This window comes from Otolemur garnettii, unplaced genomic scaffold (assembly GCF_000181295.1).
Source record: "Otolemur garnettii isolate 467f Iridium unplaced genomic scaffold, OtoGar3 scaffold00004, whole genome shotgun sequence".
NCBI classification, from domain to species: domain Eukaryota; kingdom Metazoa; phylum Chordata; class Mammalia; order Primates; family Galagidae; genus Otolemur; species Otolemur garnettii.
Genome location: NW_003852399.1, coordinates 39,768,028 through 39,774,410, shown reverse-complemented (window position 1 = coordinate 39,774,410; position 6,383 = coordinate 39,768,028). Strand labels below are relative to the sequence as shown.

At 38.3% G+C, this 6,383-nt stretch overlaps 1 pseudogene; it reads right to left on the bottom strand.

Annotated features, from left to right (window-relative positions):
* Positions 1–3,357: 3,357 nt before the first annotated feature.
* On the bottom strand, positions 3,358–3,932 carry LOC100966619 (annotated as a pseudogene).
* Positions 3,933–6,383: the final 2,451 nt, after the last annotated feature.

The following is a 6,383-nucleotide window of genomic DNA, read 5'->3' as shown; positions in this document are numbered from 1 at the left end:
AAAAAAGAAAAGAGGAGTTGCAAACTTATTTTCAGATACATGTGGATTTAAAGCAACTAAAGTCAAAAAAGACAAAGATAGTCACTTTATATTGGTCAAGGGAAAAATACAACAAGAAGATGTTTCAATTCTAAATATTTATGCACCCAATTTAAATGCTCCCAAATTCTTGAAACAGACATTACTCAGTCTGAGCAATATGATATCCTACAATACCATAATAACAGAAGACTTTAATACTCCTCTTACAGAGCCAGACAGATCCTCTAAACAGAAATTAAACAAAGATATAAGGGATTTAAATGAGACCCTAGAGCAACTGTGCTTGATAGACGCATATAGAGCACTCCATCCCAAAGATAAAGAATATACATTCTTCTCATCACCCCGTGGAACATTCTCTGAAATTGATCATATCCTAGGACACAAAACAAACTTCAACAGAATCAAAAGAATTGAAATTTTATCTTGTATCTCCTGAGACCAAAGGCATTAAAGGTGGAACTCAACTCCAACAAAAACGTTCAACCCTACACAAAGACATGGAAATTAAACAACCTTCTGTTGAATGACAGTTAGGTGCAGGAAGAAATAAAAAAGGAAATCATTAACTTCCTTAAGCATAACAACAATGAAGACACAAGCTACCTAAACCTGTGGGATACTGCAAAAGCAGTTTTGAGAGGAAAATTTATCGCTTTAGATGCCTACATTTGAAAAACAGAAAGAGAGCACATCAACAAACTCACAAACCATCTCATGGAATTGGAAAAAGAAGAACAATCTAAGCCTAAACCCAGCAGAAGAAAAGAAATATCCAAAATTAAATCAGAGATCAATGAAATTGAAAACAAAAGAATCATTCAGAAGATTAATGAAACCAGGAGTTGGTTTTATGAAAAAATAAATAAAATAGGTAAACCGTCAGCCAGACTAACTAAAAATAAAAAAGTAAAATCTCTAGTAACCTCAATCAGAAATGATAAAGGGGAAATAACAACTGATGCCACCGAGATACAAGAGATCATCTCTGAATACTATCAGAAACTCTATGCTCTGAAATTTGACAATGTGAAGGAAATGGATCAATATTTGGAATCACACCCTCTCCCTAGACTTAGCTAGGAAGAAACAGAGCTCCTGAACAGGCCAATTTCAAGCACTGAGATTAAAGAAACAATAAAAAATCTTCCAATAAAAAAATGCCCTGGTCCAGATGGCTTCACACCAGAATTCTATCAAACCTTCAAGGAAGAGCTTATTCCCATACTCTAGAAATTATTCCAAAAAATTGAGGAGGAAGGAATCTTCCCCAACCCTTCTATGAAGCAAACATCACCCTGATTCCAAAATCAGGAAAAGACCCAACTAAAAAGGAGAATTTCAGACTAATTTCACTAATGAATATAGATGCAAAAATTCTCAACAAAATACTAGCCAATAGATTACAGCTTATCATAAAAAAAATCATACATCATGATCAAGTAGGTTTCATCCCAGGGATGCAAGGCTGGTTTAATATACACAAGTCTATAAACATTATTCGATGTATCAACAGAAGCAAAACCAATGATCCTCTCAATAGATGCAGAAAAAGCATTTGATAAAATCCAGCATCCTTTTCTGATTAGAACACTGAAGAGTATAGGCATACATGGAACATTTTTGAAACTGATCAAAGCTTTCTATGAGAAACCCACAGCTAATATTTTACTGAATGGAGTAAAACTGAAAGCTTTTCCTCTCCAAACTGGAACCAGACAAGGTTGTCCTCTGTCACCATTACTATTCAACATAGTGCTGGAAGTTGAAGCCAATACAATTAGGCAAGACAAGGAAATAAAGGGGGTCCATATGGGAACAGAGGAGGTCAAACTCTCCCTTTTTGCTGATAATATGATCTTATACTTAGAGAACCCCAAAGACTCAACCACAAGACTCCTGGAAGTCATCAAAAAATACAGTAATGACTGAGAATATAAAATCAATGTCCACAAGTCAGTAGCCTTTGTATATGCCAATAACAGTGAAGATGAGAGGCTAAATAAGGACACAACTCCCTTCACCATAGCTTCAAAGAAAATGAAATACCTAGGAATATACCTAACAAAGGAGGTATTCTATAAAGAAAATTATGAAACCCTAAGAAAGGAAATAGCAGAGGATATTAACAAATGGAAGAACATACCATGCTCATGGCTGGGAAGAATCAACATTGTTAAACTGTCTAGACTTCCCAAAGCAATCTACCTATTCAATGCCATCCCTGTTAAAATACCAACATTGTGCTTTCAAGATTTGGAAAAAATGACTCTGCGTTTTGTATGGAACCAAAAAAAAAACCCCGTATAGCTAAGGCAATTCTTAGTAATAAAAAGCTAATATTATGTGCCTCTCTAGAGGGAATGTGTGAGCACTGTTGTCTAGCTCTTTGCCCTCTGGTGGTTAACTATATTTGGTCAAGTTGTGATTTTTCACTAGCCTATAAGCGAGCATCTGGAATTCCAAGGCAATATTTAGAATTCACCCATTCTTTGTCCACTTTGCCAATAACCCACACAGTGATGATCTAAAGAAAATATGAACTTGGTATCTTTATTTCTACACATGTTACAAACTATTTTTGTTTTACCTAAGCCACAGTTGCAGGATTTATGGACAACTCACTGTACTCCACCTGGAATATGCTTCAAAGTTATTACAATTTATACCCAGCTACATTTAAATCATTAACTTTTTTATTTTGAGACAGAGCCTCAAGCTGTCACCCTGGGTAGAGTGCTGTGGCATCACAGCTCACAGCAACCTCCAACTCCTCGGCTCAAGGGAGTCTCTTGCCTCCGCCTCCCAAGTAGCTGGGACCACAGGCGCCTGCCACAACGCCCGGCTATTTGTTGGTTGCAGCTGTCATTGTTGTTTGGCGGGCTGAGCTGGATTCGAATCCGTCACCTTAGGTGTATGTGGCTAGAGCCTTAGCCACTTGAGCCACGGGCACCGAGCCATCATTAACATTTTTGTTGGCTATTAACAAGTACCTACTCAACAATAAACCTTCAGGGTGAAAATGGGAAGCACCTTCATGTTAGAAGACCACTTCTTTTGTTGTTGTTGTTTCAAAATAGCATTTTTATTATATAAAAATGTAAAAATCCAGCAAGACCAGAAATACGGATATATTTTCCTGGGCTTTCACATTTGTTGATTTTTATTCTCAATCTCTTTTTTCAATACAATTTACAACCTTATCGCCATTTCCAGTCTGATTATACAAGTGCTAAGTGGCAGAAAGGTTTGGAATAAAAAAAAAAAAAAAAAGGCAAAGCTGTGAAACTAAGTTGCATGCACAGATTCTATAAGGGTGGGGGAAATGTCTGAGAAGTGAAAGAGCAGAACAATGCAACTGGAAGGTTTGGGCTAGAGTTCGGTCAGTCATCTTTGTCTTTTGTTCCATGTTTAAGGATGCGCGTGAACTCAATGTAATTGAAATTCCCCTTTCTGTCAATAGGTGCTTCTCTGTACAGCTCGTCCACGTCCTCATCTGTAAACCCATCTCCCATGGTTGTCAGCAGCTCTCTCAGGTATCTTTATGAATGGTTCCTGTTGCTTCTTCATCAAAGCAGGCGAAAGCATTTCTGATGACATCTTCTGGATGATGCCATGGTGAGGAGCATGGTAAAATTGATGGGGCCTGGAGCCTCATTCATCATGGCTTCAAGGTATGCATCAGTGGGATTCTTCCTTAGGGAGGCAAGTATATCATGCAAATCTTCCTTGTCAATGAAACCATCTCTGTTCTGCTCAATCATGTTGAAGGCCTCTTTGAACTCCTGAATCTGTGACTGGTCAAACATGGCAAACACGTTGGATGTCGCGTGCTGAGGGCACTTCTTGGTGGTCTTCATCTTTGCCTTTTTGCTTGATATGGTGGTTGTTTAATTTAGGTGCCAAACACCAGACCAGACTGCCCTGAGAGGTACGATGAGCGACGATGAGAGCTCTGGAGACCACTTCTTGGGCCCTCTAAGATGATAGAAAAACTCAAACAGGTGATTTTTATCACTTTAGCTGCAATCTCATACGTTTTTCTACCCTAGTTTCCGTCTGAGTCTTTGAAACCATTCTTGCTTTCTTAGCATAAATGGTGATGTTTTCTCATAGTGTATGCTCACCCCTATCTCCCAAGAATATCACTTAGCAAATATTTTAGGGTTTTATGAACATTTTCATGAAAAAACTGTGCTCTTTCTATGACAACCACTCTGATACATGCCTTCTGTTATTGCAAAGGGAGTAGGCATATTGCTTACAAATTTTCCTGCATTCAACTTTAAAATCTTATTTGTATTATTAGATGATTCCACCCTATCCTCCCTGGACACAACATTTATTACATAATTAGGCTTTGAGTCTTATGTTAATACAGTGTTAACATTTCAACATATTTAGGTATCCATGTAAATCCCCAAGGGAGAATGAAAAGTGCTATTCAGAGAGAGTTTTGCTCTTTGTGGGAAGGACAATACTATCCCAGCTAGAAAAGAAATCAAGATCTGTAAATGTCTTTGACTTAATTCATGTACTATTCTTATAAAATGGATCATAACCTTTCTAGTCCTAATTTGTCATTTACTTCATGTGTCCCATGATCTCACTGGCAATAAATACATATAATACTGCAATTTGGTTTTTCATTAATAGGCCTGCTTTTTCTTTCTTTTTTTTTTTTTTTTATTAAATCATAGTTGTTGTGTTAAGACATTTATATTCCACATTTAGAAAGATTCACATGTACCCTTATAGGATAAATCCTAGGCGTGGTCCCAGCAATCACCCTCCCTCCACCCATCATCCTCCCTCCCCTCTCCTCCCTTTCCCCGTATTCTTAGGCTAAAATTGGGTTATAGCTTTCCTATAATATCTAAAAATTAGTTTCATAATAGGGTTGAGTACATTGGATACTTTTTCTAGGCCTGCTTTTTCAACATTGCTTTTATAATAGAGTTATGTCCAGACCAGAAGCAATATTCTGGAAAAAATATAATAGTGGGTTCTTGTGGCCAAGAGCTGGGCTACTGAGAACCAAGAGCATCTACATAAAATGAGAGCTTCTCAATTTTCAGGTTCTCAGGCTCCCTCCCAGACTTATTAAATAAGAATCTACATTTCTAACAAATACACTAGGTGATGTGAATTTACCTTAAAGTTTGAAAGGACTGGCCTAGAGATCTCTGCTGGCAAACTCCTGTGCATTTTTCTTATCAACTTCTGCCTGTTTTCATCTCAGACATATTTCTTGCTTATGACTTCCTTTTCTGATGTTGAAGTAGTTTGCCACCAGTGCCTATGCCACCTCAGATCACAAACTTGCCATTGGTAGTGCTATTTGTCAAATATTTGAGTTCTATCTCATTTGGGGCATGCTTCATGGCACCATTGTAGTTGGTCGGGGCCATGCAACTAGTTCTGCTCCATAAGTTTTCGAGTGCAAATGATGGTATTTTAAACTTATGAGATTGGGAGTTACTGCAACATAATCCTCCAGACCATCCCATCGACACAGCATCCTTGGTACTATTTCAATTTTCAAGTAGTTAAAAGAGTGCTATAACTTCTGCTTTGGGTTAAAGTGTGCTCACCTGTATGTGGAAATAATATACATTATTGCCTATTCTTTATTCTTCTGCTATCCATCTATGGATTTGAATGAGAGATAACAATGATTCCAATTTTTTCCTAAACCAATACCTGACTCTCCCAATTTTTCAGTCCTGACCATTTAGCCATGAAATTAGCCATATCCTATAATACAGGGTGGACATAAAGTTTGCGGACAATTTAAAATAGTTTAACATAGTAAATGACACATTGACCTAAACTGCCTATTATGAACTGAAGGCCATTCAACACACGTGTGGTCTGCCTAGAGAAGATTCCAAAGATGCCAGCAGTTTTACGAATCATTTGGCTTTCTGGATTATGGGGTCCAAGAAGGGCTGCTTACATTTCATCTTCTACTTGAATCCAAAATCTTGATTTGAATGTACTACAACTCGACCTCACTAGTCTTCCAGCTTGTGTACTCTTTTCTGTCCTTACATATTCATGTCCCAGCTTGTGTACTAGTGTGTACAAGTCACCAAATTTTCCATAGCAAGATATGCTTTCTTCAAGGCTGCTGAGCTCCTTTAAGATAGGGATGTTAGGCTCGGCGCCTATAGCTCAACCGGCTAAGGCGCCAGCCACGTACACATAAGGTGGCAGGTTCGAATCCCCAGCCTGGACCCGCCAAAACAACAATGACAACTGCAACCAAAAAATAGCCAGGCGTTGTGGCGGGCGCCTGTGGTCCCAGCTACTTGGGAGGTGGAGGCAAGAGACTCGCT